Consider the following 17,480-nt stretch of genomic DNA (forward strand, 5'->3'; position numbering starts at 1 on the left):
CACCTAAAGCACATCTCAACTTCAAGTATTCACTTGAAGCACTTAAAACCCATTTTCATTAAAAATTTCAATTGACACATGTAGTTACTATCATACTGAAGAACTCAATGACTCTTTCTGGGAACTGTAACTTTTGTAATGATATACCAATTTGATATCTGTCTCCCACTCCCAGGAAATTGTGTGCAAGTAGTAAGAATGACTCAGGTATATTCAGGAATTTAACAAACGGTCTTCTAGAACAGTCACCTATTCTGCTTCTGACCTGAGTGATCTTGGACAAACTATTTTATCTTTACATAGTTCAATATGTCAGTCAATTGGTCTCAATCAATTCATCTGTAAAATGGGGATAATATTCCAATCTAGTAATACTTATCAGATGGTTATAAACATTAAACAAACGATCACAAGTAAAGTACATACCAGCATTACCAGCATATAGAAGCCCAGTAAATACTAGCTATAATTATGAACTCAGTAAAATTACATATTAAAAGTAGATAAATAATTGTTGGCTGTATTTTTTCCATTCTTTCAAAAAAGATGTTATTATTTGCATATTCATAATTAATATTCAGATATTATGGTTTCCAATGGACAAATTTAAGTAGTTTGCTTTTAATATTTGAAATAGTGCCATGAACTTAAAACATAATTTGGGAAAAATAAATTTAATTCTAAGTTTATTCTCAATTTATGTCATAGGATAGTCAGGAGTTATTTTGCAGAAAATTGTTCCCAAGTTTTTCTTTGGCTGAAAAATGAACAGATTGAAAGTAATAGCAAATATTTCTCAGGACTCATTTACTTGACTCAATACACTAGCTATGAAATGACTCCATAGTATTAAGATGTTTGTCTTAGATGACTCCCATGAAGGTTAGTACATAAAAACAGGAGATAAAAAGCATGTTTCAACCAGATACATATAACTAACTAGCTAAGATCTCACCTGTAGAGAAAATTAAAGCTTTGAAAGCAGGAAACCTTATTTTTAGTAGTGTGAGTTCTGTACTGAAAAGAGTAAGACAAGTTACAATCTGTTATGCTTTTTCCCATGATATGGCTCTTGAAAGTAGGGAACATAGTATAACTTTTAAAAGTAAGTGATTTGGTAAAATTTATTTTTGTTTGTTTGTTTTCCTTTTCTTTTCCATTTCCAGAAAAAAAAGTGTGACAGAAGAAATAAATTTGACTACAAATGGTAGGAATATATAAGGAAATCAAATTCAGAAATCTTGCTGTCACTATATTAAAATGTACTGATAGAATGATTAGTACTTTGCAAAAAGGATGTAATTAAATGTTTTGACAAAGATATTTCATATCAATCAGTCAAATGCCTATCTTAAAAGGTTTATTTGTAGGGGAAAATATTAATTTACAGCAAATAGATTCTCCATATTCTCTTCAAAGCTTTTTTTTAATTTTTTTAATTTTTTTTATTTTTATTTATTTATTTTTTTTAAAGATTTTATTTATTTATTTGACAAAGAGAGACAGTGAGAGCAGGAACACAAGCAGGGGAGTGGGAGAGGGAGAAGCAGGCTTCCTGCTGAGCAGGGAGCCCGATGTGGGACTCGATCCCAGGACCCTGGGATCATGACCTGAGCCGAAGGCAGACGCTTAACGACTGAGCCACCCAGGCACCCAAAGCTTTTTTTTTTTTAATTAGTTGTTCTTACAGCATTAAGATGCATACATTACTTGAATGCATAGGCTGATAGGGTGAGAAATTCATGGTGAATTAATAGAGATACAAATATAATGAGTCAAATATAAACTATGTAGTTTTATATGTTAGATATAATAAGCATTTACCTATATATGCCAGTTAATAATTAGCATAAAATTTAGAAAATGTCTAAAATAATTTGAGAGTTGATATTTCAGAATATGATATGTTATTTCTTTAAATGTGTTTGGAGGTTAGTGTTTATTTTCTAATGTCACACAAAACAAGGATCTATATTTTTCCAATGCTTAAGGCATTTAAATATCTTAATCTGACCCTGTTCATTATGCAGAAAATGAGCCATGTATAGATTTGTGCCTGATTTACCACGAACAAATTAAAGAAACTACTTCGGGCCCCTCAAAAGTGTTACGTCTATTAAGTCTGAAATAGAATACAGAGAATAAATGATCCCCCACCAAAGTCATTTCAGGGTCCCTCAAGGAGTTTTGTGTTAGGTTGGGCCCTTAAAGGTTAACCAAGAAATTAAAATCAAGTATAGTTACCTACACTTCGTAGGTAGTACTGTGTGCAAGAGGATGGACATTCTTTCCTACCACTACTGATCTGTCTCCTGTCTCATGTGAGTTTGCAAAGGGAGTTTCCTATCATTCTTGACCATGCTTGTTCAGTAGAAAGAGAAATTCAACAGTTTTTACATGCATTTTTTTAAAAAGTCTAGCAATTCAAGAGTTTACACACATATTTTTAAAAGCCTAACAGAATGTTCTATGATTATAAGAGATGAAGAAACCAATTCAGAGCCATGCATAATTTTCATTGACAGAAGAAAAATGCAAGATGCTAATTAATTTTTCAATTTTGCTCTGACTACCAAGAGACTCAGAGATAAATGTGACTTAACTGTCCTCTCATTATTATGAACTTTTTTAAATCATTCTTTTCATCAGTTATAGTCACTACAATTACCCCAAGTGTACACATTATATTTGCATATACTCAGCATATTATTAATTTGATGAAGTTTATTAATTATGAATAAATAGGGGTCTGATTTAGAGCTAAACTGAGTAGATCTAGTTTATTTCTGGGATACTTGAGTTGATATTATACTGTGATACAATAAGAATAATTTAAAATCTATGAATGAAGTACTTAATCAAATGACCTGTGTTTTTCAAGCCGTTAGGGAGGAAGTTAACTAATTGTTAGTTATTATTGGACCTACATGAGTGTGAGAGATATCAGTTAACCCCAAAGAAAAGAAAATTGGTTTTTTTAGTGTTTGGCTTTCCTCATACACTGTTAAATTATTTCAAGTTCTCAATACAATCTATTTATTGTTTTCTTTGCCTCCCTGTGATCATTAATTTTACTGTCAAAACAAAGATTTTTAGATTTGTATAACATCTAAACTTCAAGTACCTTTCACACATTATTTTGCATCCTCCCCACAATACCCACATGCAGTTAGGTAGAGTGGGGCTCATTTTCTAATTTATTTACTGACTATAAAAAAAAATTGACTTGGGAAAAATCTCATGGCTACCTAGTAGAACATTTGGAATCAACCATAGTCTTTTTTATTTCAAACCATAGCTTTTTTTCACTCATTTTTTATATAACATTTATATACAATTTCTGTCCAACTTCTAAAAGATGTACAGAGGTTTTCTTTCACAATTGTGAGATATTCATAATTTCAGGTTTCAACTAATGCAATGAGAGTGAAAGAGTAAAAATCACAATTTAAAAAATTCTTGTTCTATTGTTTTTTGCTCTCCTTCTCAACTTTATTAGTCTCACCAACACCATAAAAAGATAAACAATATGTATAATACCTAGTACTATAATGCATTATTAGTTATAACATATTTGGTTACTGAATAGAGTATTTCATCTTTCAATCTAAAGTTTCTAACTTCATGTACCAGATTTATACCATTTTTCTGCTCAGAAATATAATGTATACAATTATAAAAATGTAGAAGTTTAAGCAAATCATCCATGATAAAAAATTTGGAGATGTAGAAAAAGCAGATTGAAAATAATAAAATATAATTTGTTTCTCCAATAAAAAGCATTAATTTTTATGTGTTATTTTAATATTTAAAATTAATATCAAATATGCAATAATTCATATTTCATAATTATATTTATATTTTATATTTTACTGCATTTATTTTTTAAGGTGTCTATTTATTCATAAGTATTCATATTTTATATGTGCCTATGCACCTATGCTATTCATATTTGTATAAAGATGTTTACAAAATAAGAAACATTGTTTAAAATATTGTCTCCCCCACTTAACATGGTTTTGTGAAAACTTTTCTGCTATTCAAATTTTTTCTAAAGACTTAAAATTTGGGGTGGCTGGGTGGTTCAGTCAGTTAAGCATCTGGCTCTTGATTTTGGCTCAGATCATGATCTAAGTGTCCTTAGATCAAGCCCCATGTTCGGGCTCCACGTTAGCAGGGAGTCACTTGAGATTCTCTCCCTCTCCCTCTTGTGGGCACAGATGTACTCTCTTTCTCTCTCTCTCTAAAATAAATAAATAAATCTTTTTAAAAAACTATTAAAAATCATTTTTAGAATATACAAATACATTAAAATTTGATATAGCAAGATTGACATAGCCATCCTTCAATGGCTGAACTTTAAATTGTTTATTTCAGTTTAGGAATACTTCATATCCTGATTATACCAAATTTCCATTATTCCTCTCACATAACATCTACACGTGCCTCCCAACCAGGATATTCCCTAAATGGAATCAGAGTGCTCTTCAGATTCATTCCTGATGAAGTTATTTCCCTAATTGCTAACTATTTTCACCGAGATATAAATACTTTAAGATCTTTTCAGGTTCCATCAGGTGCTGCATGACCTGGCCCCTTTTTCAGGTCCTACCAGGTGCTGCATGAACTTTCCTTGCTGTTCTCATAACCAACAGACCAGTTTTCACCATTTTCCAAAGTCCTTCCCACCCCACAACTGAAATTGTTCTCTGTCTATAGTTACCCCCTCACTGTTACCTTAGTTAACAATTAAAATACTGATACCAAACAGCTAATACTCTCAAAAATCTTGTACAGTCTTGTTCAACCTATTGGTTGAAAAAATAATTATTAATTTGGACTGAATTATGTTGCTCCAAAATTCATATGTTGGAGTCCTAACCATCCATGCATTGGAGACAGGGCCTTTAATGAGGTGTGATTAAGGTTAAATGAGGTTATAAGGATGGGACCTTAATCTGCTTGGAATACAGAAAGGAAGGGACACCAGACCTTTCTGTCTTTGTCTCAGCCATGTCAGGACATAGCGAGAAGTAAGCCATCCAATAGCCAAAAAGAGAGCACTTACCAGAAATTGAATTCAGCTGGAAACTCAACCTAAACCTGATAGTATATACAAAAATAAATAAATAAATAAAAATTTAAAAAACCTCAAAATGCATCACAGATATAAATGTAAAATGTAAAACTACAACAATTTTAGAAGACAGTCCTCATGACCACAGGTCAAACAATGAGTTCTTAGACATAATATAAAGCATAATCTATAAAGGGAAGGAAAATAGATAAATTGCACCTTATCAAAGTTTGAGAATATTTGCATATATACAGGTAAAAAATCAACATGTTGTACACCTTAAGTTTACCAATGTCATATATCAGTTATCGTTCAATAAAACTTGGGGAAAACGTTTTAAGATGTTGTCCTACTTTTACTCTAATAGTTATTTAAGTGAAAGCTAAAATAGATTGTATAAGAATCTTATTGCTAGACTCAATTTTAAATCAGAAGTCCTAAAAACCTGATGTCTTCAATAGTCTATATTTTTAAAGATAATATATAATGGAACTAAAAATTGTATTCTCAAGTGTCAATCCTTCATTTAGGATGTGAGATCCACAGTAGTGTAGAAGCTGTGATGCTACCTTAAGTTACTTCACCTTTTTGTGACTTGGGTTCCTCATCTGTAAAATTAGGGCAATGATGCCATCCATTAATCCACTGCATGAATTAAGTGATGAGGAACATGTGGAACATTCAAAAGCATGTTTAGCAAATACCTAAATCATCATTAGTATGTTATTATCGTTGTCATTATTATTTCAGCATACATTCTTCAATGCAACAAAATGATAAATTTTTGAGGAAAAAATTACAAAGGTGGTAGTTCAGGAAAAAAAAGGTACAGATAATAAGTTAAGAATTCTGCCTCATTTTAGGGAGAGGTGGCTAATTAACTATTATATATCACATTAATTAAGTTAAAATAACCTGGGTCATTTAAAAGGGCTACAGGTCACTGAAATGAGATGGAGTATCTGAGCTGTATCAGCATTATCACCCAAAGAAGAAGATGATAATCGGAGCCGAGAATAATAACAGCAACAAAAAAACAAAAAAACACCAAAACATAAGTTTTATCTAGTGTTTGAGCAGGTCTTGAGCCTTGAATTATAATGACATAATGCAAATATTTTTTTTTAAATGTCAATAATAAACACCATTTATTTGGCAAAAAAACTAAAACATTTAGTGACATATTCAAAATCACTAAATTTCAAAAATATAAACTTGAAAAATATGAAGGCCATAAATGGTTCTTGGTTAAAAAACTTAATAGCAAAAATTTGAAAATTCTCCCCAGGTTAATTTTCAGTTAAAATTTCAATGTTAAGCAACGTCAGTCAAAATTTCAGCAGGATCATAAAATTATCTAGAAAAGAAAAGATGTGAAAAGTATAAGATAATATTTCCAAAAGGCCTACTGATTGTTTTCTAGCAAACAGTAAAATTTTAGTTATGTTGTTACATAATTTTATTTGTTTACTATAAAGGAAGTTATATACTTAGATACATAAAAATACTTGCAATATACACTAATAGTTAAAAAAACTATAAAATACAGTCAGCTTCACATATACTCACTCACATACAACACACCAATACTATGATAATACAGGTAAAATTTAATAAAGATTGGAGTAAAAATTTATTACAAATTGGAAAGACATATGTTTAGATTCATACCTTATAGTGTATAGGCCAAAAACAATAACAACAAAAAGCCATACTATTTAAATGCTTTTTTAAAAAAAGTGATACAAACTTTAATTGGCAAAAGAAAGTGGATTTTGTGCTCTATCAATCTGGAGAAGTAATATTTATATACATATATTTTTTTAATTTTACAAAATAGATGACACTGTTTAAGTAACAGTTTTGATTATTTAAAAAGTAAAACTTCTGAAAAAATTGTCAAAATTAAAAATAGATCCGAAATAGGACATAGGACTACTATTAAAAACTGAACTAACATAAATGGAAAGAAATATATGGGTTTATAACAGACAAAACGCAATAACTATAAGCAGATATTTCTTAGGACTATTGGTTTGCAACCTTGGGAGTTCTGGAGTGAAATGTGAAACTGTTCTCTGTATGCAAGGAACAGGGAGAGAGACCAAAGGAAGAGGCAGGACACTCCAGATTGGTGACAGATTTATTAAAGTATTAGTAAAATTATTAGTGTTATTAGTGAAATTAGTATATTTATTCTTATGTAAATATAAGAAACTTAGTTAAATATACTCATTAGTAAATATACTAACAATGTCAATTCTCTCCCAAACTAATCTAGAGATTTAACAAACTCCAGTCAAAATTACAGCGAGATTTTTTTTTTTTTTTTTTTTTAGATATAGAAAAGCTGATTCTAAAATTTATTTGGGAAGGTGAAAAAACCTAGAATAGCTAAGTCAATCTTGGAAAATAATAAATTGAAGGAATCATATTAGAAAATTTTATGACTCACTACATAGCTACAGTTAAGACTGTGTAGTATTGATGAAGGGATAGATCACAGACACACACAGATCAATAAAACAGAATAGAGAACACAGAACTAGATCTTACACCAAAAAAAAACAAAATGCCAAATCACTTTTGACAAAGTTGCAAGGTTAATTTAGTGGAGAAAGGATACCGTGGGGGAGGAGGAAAATATGGTGGAGGAGTAGGGGACCCTATTCCAACCGGTCCCCTGAACTGAGCTGGATATCTACCAGACCACTCTGAACACCCACGAAATCAGCCTGAGATGTAAGAAGATATATCTGGATCTCTGCAAACAGAATATCACAGGCAGTTGGTTTCAAAGTATGAAGTGGGGAGCCATGATTCCACGGGCACATAGCGGAAGATAAACAGAAGGGGGAGGGAGCCTTTGGGAAAGCCTCCCATGCTGGGGACCAGGCACAGACTCACAGACTGGTAGCAGTGGGGAAAGGACTTTAGGGCAGGCCCCCAGACTGAAACCCAGAGCGGCAGGGCTGTGCTTGAGAATGGGGGGGAGGGGGGTGCTGGTGGTTTAGAAACACAAAGGGCAGAGATGTGCCCTGACCTGGAGCAAGGACTGGGAGTGCTACTGAGGAGCGCACAACCTAGAATGCTGCAGTTTTTAGAAGCACAGACAGAAACAGATAGTGTGGCCTGGAGAGCTCACTGAAGAACAGACTGCGAACTCTCTGCTCTGAGGCAAAGGGTTGGAGACGGTCTCTTCTGCTCTGATACTCAGAAGAGATGTGGAAAGCCGCCAGGGAAAGCCGCCAGAGAACAAAAGCCCCCAAAAACCAGTTTTCACTGAGCCCATCCCTCGCTACAGGGGGGCAGGGCAACTCTGTCCAAACATGGTTCCCTGAGTAACAGTGTGGCAGGCCCCTCCCCCAGAAGACAGGCTGGGAGAACAAGCGGCTGACGATCCTAAGGTCCCTATTAAACAGGTGCATTTTGCTTGGGTTCTGGTCAATAATTTGGACTCTGTACATTCCCTCAACCACCCATCAACAGAATGACTAGGAGGAACCCTCCAAATCAAAAAGACTCAGAGACTGTGACTTCTGCCACAGATTTACAGATGGATACAAATATAACCAAGATGTCAGAAATGGACTTCAGGGTAACAGTTATGAAGATGATAGATAGAATGGAGAAATCAATTAATGGCAACATAGAGTCTCTAAGGGCAGAAATGAAGCTGGACTGTCAGAACTTAAAAATGCTATCAGTGAGATCCAACCTAATCTAGATACTCTAACAGCTAGGGTAAGTGAGGCAGAAGAATGAATTAGTGATCTAGAAGACCAATTGATAAAAAAGAAGGAAAAAGAGGAGGCCTGGGGGAAACAATTCAAAATCCATAACAGAATTAGAGAAATAAGTGATGCCACAAAACATTCATTGTTAGAATTATTGGGATCCCTGAGGAGGTGGAGAGAGAGAGGACTAGAAGATATATTTGAGCAAATCTTAGCTGAGAATTTTCCTAATCTGGGAAATGAAACAAACATTTGTGTCCTAGAGGCAGAGAGGACCCCTCCCAAGATCAAGGAAAACAGGCCAATGCCCCGACATGTAATAGTAAAACTCTCAAATCTTAGAACCAAGGAAACCATCTTAAGGGCAGTTAGGGGGATGAGATTCCTTCTGTACAGAGGGAGGAATATCAGAATAATGTCAGACCTATCTACAGAAACCTGGCAAGCCAGAAAGGCCTGTCAAGACATATTCAGGGTACTAAATGAGAAGAACGTGCAGCCAAGAATACTTTATCCAGCAAGGCTTCCATTTAGAATGGGTGGAGAGATGCAGAGCTTCCAAGACTGGCAGAAATTGAAAGAATATGTGACCACTAAGCCGCCCCTGCAAGAAATATTAAGAGAGGTTCTATAAAAGGAGAAAGACCCCAAGAGTGATTTAGAACAGAAATTTACAGATACAATGTATAGAAACAAGAACTTCACAGGCAACATGAGGACAATAAATTCATATCTTTCAATAATCACTCAACGTGAACGGCCTAAATGCTCCCATAAAACAGCACAGGGTTGCAGATTGGACAAAAAGACAGGACCCATCCATATGCTGTCTACAAGAGACTCATTTTGAACCTAAAGATACATCCAGACTGAAAGTGAAGGGATGGAGATCTATCTTCCATGCCAAAGGACCTCAAAAGAAAGCTGGGAGAGCAATTCTTATATCAGACAAATTAGATTTTAAACTAAAGACTGTAGTTAGAGACACAGAAGAACACTATATCATTCTTAAAGGGTCTATCCAACAAGAAGATTTAACAACTGTAAATATCTACACCCCCAACATGGGAGCAGCCAACTACATAAGCCAACTGTTAACCAAAATGAAGAGTCATTTTGATAATAATACGTTAATTGTAGGAGACCTCAATACTCCACTCTCAGCAATAGACAGATAATCTAAGCAGAAAATCAACAAAGAAACAAGAGCTTTGAATGACACACTAGACTAGATGGACCTCATAGATATATACAGAACATTCCACCCTAAAACAACAGAATATTCATTCTTCTTGAGTGCACATGGAACTTTCTCCAGAATAGACCATATACTGGATCACAAATCAGGTGTCAATTGATACGAAAAGATTGAGATTATTCCCTGCATATTCTCAGACCATAATGCTTTAAAACTGGAACTCAATCACAAGGAAAAATTTGGCAAAAATTCAAACACTTGGAAGCTAAAGACCGCTCTGTTCAAGAATGTTTGGGTCAACCAGGAAATCAAAGAAGAACTTAAACAATTCATGAAAACCAATGAGAATGAAAACACATTGGTCCAAAACCTATGGGATACTGCCAAGGCGGTTCTAAAGGGGAAATACATAGCCATCAAAGCCTCACTCAAAAAAAAAATTGAAAAACCCCAAATTCACCAACTAACTTTACACCTTAAAGAACTGGAGGAAAAGCAACAAATGATGCCTAAGCCATGCATTAGAAGAGAAATAATTACGATTAGAGAGAGATCAACGAATTAGAAACAGGTAACACAGTAGATCAGATCAACGAGGCTAGAAGCTGGTTCTTTGAAAGAAATAATAAGATTGATAAACCACTGGCCAGACTTATCCAAAAGAAACGAGAAAGGACCCAAATTAAGAAAATTATGAATGAAAGGGGAGAGATCACGACTAACACCAAGGAAATAGAAACAATTATTAGAAATTATTATCAACAACTACATGCCAATAAATTAAGCAACCTGGAAGAAATGGATGCCTTCCTGGAAACCCATAAACTGCCAAGACTGAAATAGGAAGAAATTGACAACCTCAATATGCCAATAACCAGTAAAGAGATTGAAGCAGTGATCAAAAACCTCCCAGAAAACGAGAGTCCAGGGCCTGATGGATTCCCTGGGGAATTCTACTAAACATTCAAAGAAGAAATAATACCTATTCTCCTAAGCTGTTTCAAAAAACAGAAACAGAAGGAAAGCTTCCAGACTCATTCTATGAGGCCAGCATTACCTTAATCCCCAAACCAGGCAAAGACCCCATCAAAAAAGAGAATTTCAGACTGATATCCCTGATGAATATGGATTCCAAAATTCTCAACAAAATCCTCACTAATAGGATCCAATAATACATTAAAAAGATTATCCACCACAACCAAGTGGGATTTATCCCCGGGATGCAGGGGTGGTTCAACCTTCACAAATCAATCAATGTGATAGAACACATCAATAAGAGGAGAGAGAAGAATCATATAGTCCCCTCAATTAATGAAGAAAAAGCATTTGACAAAATACAGCATTCTTTCCTGATCAAAATTCTTCAGAGTATACAGGTAGAGGGAACATTCCTCAATTGCATAAAAGCCATCTATGAAAAACCCACAGTGAATATCATCCTCAATGGGGAAATGATGAGAAAGCCTTTCCCTTAAGATCAGGAACATAACAAGGATGCCCACTCTTGCCACTATTGTTCAACATAGTACTAGAAGTCCTAGCAACAGCAATCAGACAAGAAGAAATAAAAGTTATTCAAATTGGCAAAGAAGAAGTCAAACTCTCTCTCTTTGCAAATGACATGATACTTTATACGGAAAATCCAAAAGACTCCACCCCCAAATTACTAGAACTCATACAGCAATTCAGTAATGTGGCAGGATACAAAATCAATGCACAGAAATCAGCTGCTTTCTTATACACTAACAATGCAACCGGAGAAAGAGAAATTAGAGAATTGATTCCATTTACAATAGCACCAAAAATCAGATACCTCGGAATAAATCTACCCAAAGAGGTAAAGATCTATATTCTATGAACTACAGAACACTCATGAGAGAAATTGAAGAAGACACAAAAAGATGGAAAAAAATTCCATGTTCATTGATTGGAAAAATAAACATTGTTAAAATGTCTATGTTGCCCAGAGCAATCTATACCTTCAACGCCATCCCAATCAAAGTTCTAAAGACATTTTCAAAGTGCTGGAACAAACAATCCTAAAATTTGTATGGAATCAGAAAAGACCCCAAATCGCCAAGGAAATGTTGAAAATGAAAAATAAAGTTGCGGGCATCACATTGCCTGATTTCAAGCTATATTACAAAGCTGTGAACCAAGACAGCATGGTACTGGCACAAAAACAGACATATAGACCAATAGAACAGAATAGAGAGCCCAGATATGGACCCTCAACTTTATGGTCAAATAATCTTCAACAAAGCAGGTAAAAATATGCAATGGAAAAAAAGCAGTCTCTTCAATAAATGGTGCTGGGAAAATTGGACAGCTATATACAGAAGAATAAAACTCAACCATTCTCTAACACCATACATAAAGGTAAACTCAAAATGGATGAAAGACCTCAATGTGAGACAGGAATCCATCAAAATTCTAGAGGAGAACATAGGCAATAACCTCTTCGACATCGGCCACAGCAACTTCTTTCAAGTTACATCTCCAAAGGCAAGTGAAACAAAAGCAAAAATGAACTTTTGGGACTTCATCAAGATAAAAAGCTTCTGCACAGCAAAGGAAATGGTCAACAAAACAAAGAGCCAACCCACAGAATGGGAGAAGATATTTGCAAATGACACTACAAAGGGCTAATCTCCAAGATCTATAAAGAACTTCTCAAACTCAACACCCAAAAAACAAATAATCAAGTCAAGAAATGGATAGAAGATATGAACAGACACTTCTCCAAAGAAGATACACAAATGGCTAACAGACACATGAAAAAATGTTCATCATCATTAGCCATCAGGGAAATTCACATCAAAACCACATTGAGATACCACCTTACACCAGTTAGAATGGCAAAAATGGACAAGGCAAGAAACGACAAATGTTGGAGAGGTTGTGGAGAAAGGGGAACCCTCTTACACTGCTGGTGGGAATGAAAGTTGGTACAGCTACTTTGGAAAACAGTGTGGAGGTTCCTCAAAAAATTAAAAATAGAGCTACCTTATGACCCAGTAATTGCACTATTGGGTATTCATCCCAAAGATACAGATGTAGTGAAAAGAAGGGCCATATGCACCCCAATATTTATAGCAGCAATGTACACAATAGCCAAACTGTGGAAAGAGCTGAGATGCCCTTCAACAGATGAACGGATAAAGAAGATGTGGTCCATATATATGATGGAATATTACTCAGCCATTAGAAAGGATGAATACCCAACTTTTACATCAACATGGATGGGACTGGAGGAGATTATGCTAAGTGAAATAAGTCAAGCAGAGAAAGTCAATTATCATATGGTTTCACTTATTTGTGGAACATGAGGAATAGCATGGAGGACATTAGGAGAAGGAAGGGAAAAATGAAGGGGGGGAATCGGAGGGAGAGATGAACCATGAGAGACTACAGACTCTGGGAAACAAACTGAGGGTTTTAGATGGGAGAGGGGTGGAGGGATTAGCCTGGTGATGGGTATTAAAGAGGGCACATTCTGTGTGGAGCACTGGGTGTTATACACAAACAATGAATCATGGAACACTACATCTAAAAGTAATGATGTACTGTATGGTGACTAACATAACATAATAAAATTAAATTAAGTTTAAAAAAAAGAAAGGATACTGTGTTAAACAAAGGGTTTTGGAATCAACTGGATACCCATATGCCCAAAAATGAACCTCAACCTAAATCTGATAGTATATATAAAAATTAACTCAATATACACTATAAATTTAAAAAATCTTAAAAATTTTAGAATATAGTTTTTTATGACAAGAGGTTAAGAATGAGTTCTTAGACATAGACCAAAAGCATGATCCATAAAGGAACTTCATCAAAGTTAAAAAATGTTCACAATATATACATACATGTAAAAACCATCACATTGCACACCTTAATCTTATTAATATCACATGTCAATTATGTTTTAATAAAGCTTGGGGGGAAAGTTTTAAAATGTTTTTCTGTGAAAGACCCTATTAAGAGGATGAAAAGATCAGTTGCACACCTGAAGACATTTGCAAACAACATAGCTGACAAAAGACTAGTATTTAGAATATATAAAGAATTCTCAAAACTAAACAAACAAACAAAAAAGATTCCTAGAAAATGGGAAAAAAGACATGTATAGACATTTTACCAAAAAAGGATATCCAGATGGAAAAAAAAGGTACATCATTAGTCATTAATGCAGATTAAAACCACAGATTAAATGGTGATTAAAACTACAGTGAGATATCATTACACACTTATCAGAATGGCTAAAATAAAAAATGGGGAAACACCAAATGCTGACAATGATGCAGCAAGACTAGATCACTCATATACTGCCAGTGAAAATGTAAAATGGTACACTCTGGAAAGCAGTTTAGCAGTTGTTGTTTTTTTTAAGATTTTATTTATTTATTTGAGAGAGAGAACATTAGAAAGGGGAAGGGGCAGAGGGATGAGCTGATGCCCCACTGAGCACAGAGCCATGGGGGGCTCCATCTCAGGACCCTGAGATTATGACCAGAGAGTGGAAATCAAGAGCTGGACACTTAACCTACTGAGCCACCCAAGTGCCCCAGTTTGACAGTTCTTATAAAATTAAGTATGCAACTATCATGCCATCCACTAACTGTACGATATTTATTTATCTTAGAGAAGTGAAAATGTATCACATAAAAACCTAACACAAATATTCATAGCAGCTTTGTTCATAATATGTAAAAACTGAAAACAACCCAGATGCCCTTCAATGGATGAATGGTTAAACACATTTTTAGTACATACATATCATATCATAGAACACAACAAGAAGAAACTATTGATACACGCAACTTGGATGAATCTCCAGATAATTATGTTGTGTAAAAAAGAGTAAATCCTAAATGTTACATATTGTATGACTCCATTTACATAACATTCTTGAAATAACAAAATTATGGAAACAGGGAACAGATTAGTGGTTTTCAGTGTTAAGGAGTTAGTAGGGATGGTAGGGAAATAGGTAAGCCTCCAAAAGGGCCACATGAGAGAAACTTTGTGGTGATGGGATAGCTGTGTGCCTTGAAATGAAACAAATTAATAATAATAATAATAATAATAATTAAGAGAGGAGTGCCTGGGTGGCACAATTAAGTGTCTGACTCTTGGTTTCAGTTCAGGTTGTGTTCTCAGGGTCTTGAGACTGACCCCCGCCTTGGGCTCCATGCTCAGTGCAGAGTCTGCTTATGACTCTCTCTCCTTCTCCCTCTGCCCCTCCCTCCTGTGCTCTCTCTATCTCAAATAAATAAATAAATAAATCTTTAAAAAAATAGTAATAAAGGCAAGAGAATTTACATACGAGGCTCGTCTCCAGTAGCTGCACTGGCCAGAATCTTAAAAGTTTATCTAGAAGCCTTAACTGGGTTTAGTCATATACTCAGTCCAATGGTCTCAAAAACACCTCACTCTCTCAATACTGTGAGATCACTGAAATGGCTGCTAGTGTGGGAACAGTAGGCAGGACTTACATTCCCTGGAAGGGGAGGGGATGAGGATGCCTCCAATTGCCCAGATCTAGCTGGCAGATCAACCTGGAGTCAAGTCCTCTCCTTTATTTTCTCCAACAGGGACAGAACTTGCACTCTTGTGGTTCAGTGGAGTGTCAAGAAGTGGTTAGATTGTGGATGTCTTTTGATGGTAGGAGCAACAGGATTTATGGGAGAGTGGAAACAAAGAGGAGTCAAGAGTGACTACAGGATTATTGCCTGAACAAGCATAACTATGGGGAAAAAAAGATTGAGGGATGCCAGGAGCAAATTTGGGGGAAAATAAAGCACTTCAGACCTAGATATATTAAGGTTGAAACAATTTACTACATAGCTAAGTGAATTCAAGAATGAGAAAAATTTAATTACGTTAAAGTTAATTGGAAGTACTGTAGTTTTATTTAGAAGCAAACAACTTTTTAATATCAAATGTTTATCTATAAAATGTACAAATTAACAGAGCCCACATCATGTTATGAGGATTAAGTGGTAGAGTGTGCATAAAGTACTTAGCAGAGGGCCGGGCAAACAGATAGTGATCAATAAGTGATCACTAAAACAACAATAATAAAACTGCTAACTATGATGTTCATTCATGTATGTGGATAAGGAAAACAAGCAGAAGGCAACATAAATGATGTAAATTATTAGACTAATATTGAAAAGCTTTTCTTTCTTTTTCTTTTTTTATTTTTTTTAAAGATTTTATTTATTTATTTGAAAGAGAGAGAATGAGAGAGAGAGAGAGAGAGCACATGAGGGGGGGAGGGTCAGAGGGAGAAGTAGACTCCCCGCTGAGCAGGGACCCCCGACGTGGGGCTCGATCCCAGGACCCTGAGATCATTACCTGAGCCGAAGGCAGTCGCTTAACCAACTGAGCCACCCAGGCGCCCCAAAAAAGCTTTTCTTTCTTTTTAAAATTAGTGTTGTAATAGAGTTTTTATTTTTTTTTATTTTTTTTTAAAGATTTTATTTATTTGAGAGAGAGAGAATGAGAGATAGAGAGCACATGAGAGGGAGGAGGGTCAGAGGGAGAAGCAGACTCCCTGCCGAGCAGGGAGCCCGATGCGGGACTTGGTCCCGGAACTCCAGGATCATGACCTGAGCCGAAGGCAGTCGCTCAACCAACTGAGCCACCCAGGCGCCCTGAAAGAGAGAGAATGAGAGAGAGAGAGAGAGAGCACATGAGCGGGGGAGGGTCAGAGGAAGAAGTAGACTCCCTGCTGAGCAGGGACCCCGACGTGGGGCTCGATCCCAGGACCCTGAGATCATTACCTGAGCCGAAGGCAGTTGCTTAACCAACTGAGCCACCCAGGCGCCCCAAAAAAGCTTTTCTTTCTTTTTAAAATTAGTGTTGTAATAGAGTTTTTAACTCGCACATTAAAATATCACTTTTCATTTGTTCTATATTTGTTCTTCACATTCTACCTAAGCTATAGATCAGTATGTGCTCTTTTTAGCGCTTCTGAATTTGCTGATATAGATTCATTTTAATGCTAATTCCATATAACTTGTTATTACAAGTGCTTGTATGTTATTTATAAATTAGAAAATCAGATAATAAAATAAGAAAAATGTTTATAATTCTGTAATAGAAATAATAAACAGAAACAACCATCCTTTATACATTGCCAAACAACCCTGTATTCTTAAATTTATAGCTATTTCAATTATTCATTGTTTAAATAAATACTTATTGAATGGTATATATCACGTACTGTTCAGGCCATTGAAGATAAAGCAATGAAAAATCCTTGCTGTTGTAGAGAATACATTCTATCTGGAGGAGAAAGGAAAAAAAAATGAGTGGATGAAATGTATTGTTTGCTAGAAGTTAAGTGATATGAAGGAAAAAAAAGCAAGGAAGGGATATTAAGAATGTTGGATTGGTGAGAGGGCTATGAGGTACAACAGACTGGGAGGACCTGGTTAAGAAGGTGACAGGATAA

The sequence above is a fragment of the Eumetopias jubatus genome, unplaced genomic scaffold, assembly GCF_037043125.1.
Source record: "Eumetopias jubatus isolate StellerSeaLion01/CBP00866 unplaced genomic scaffold, mEumJub1_p1.0 scaffold_8, whole genome shotgun sequence".
Classification (NCBI taxonomy): domain Eukaryota; kingdom Metazoa; phylum Chordata; class Mammalia; order Carnivora; family Otariidae; genus Eumetopias; species Eumetopias jubatus.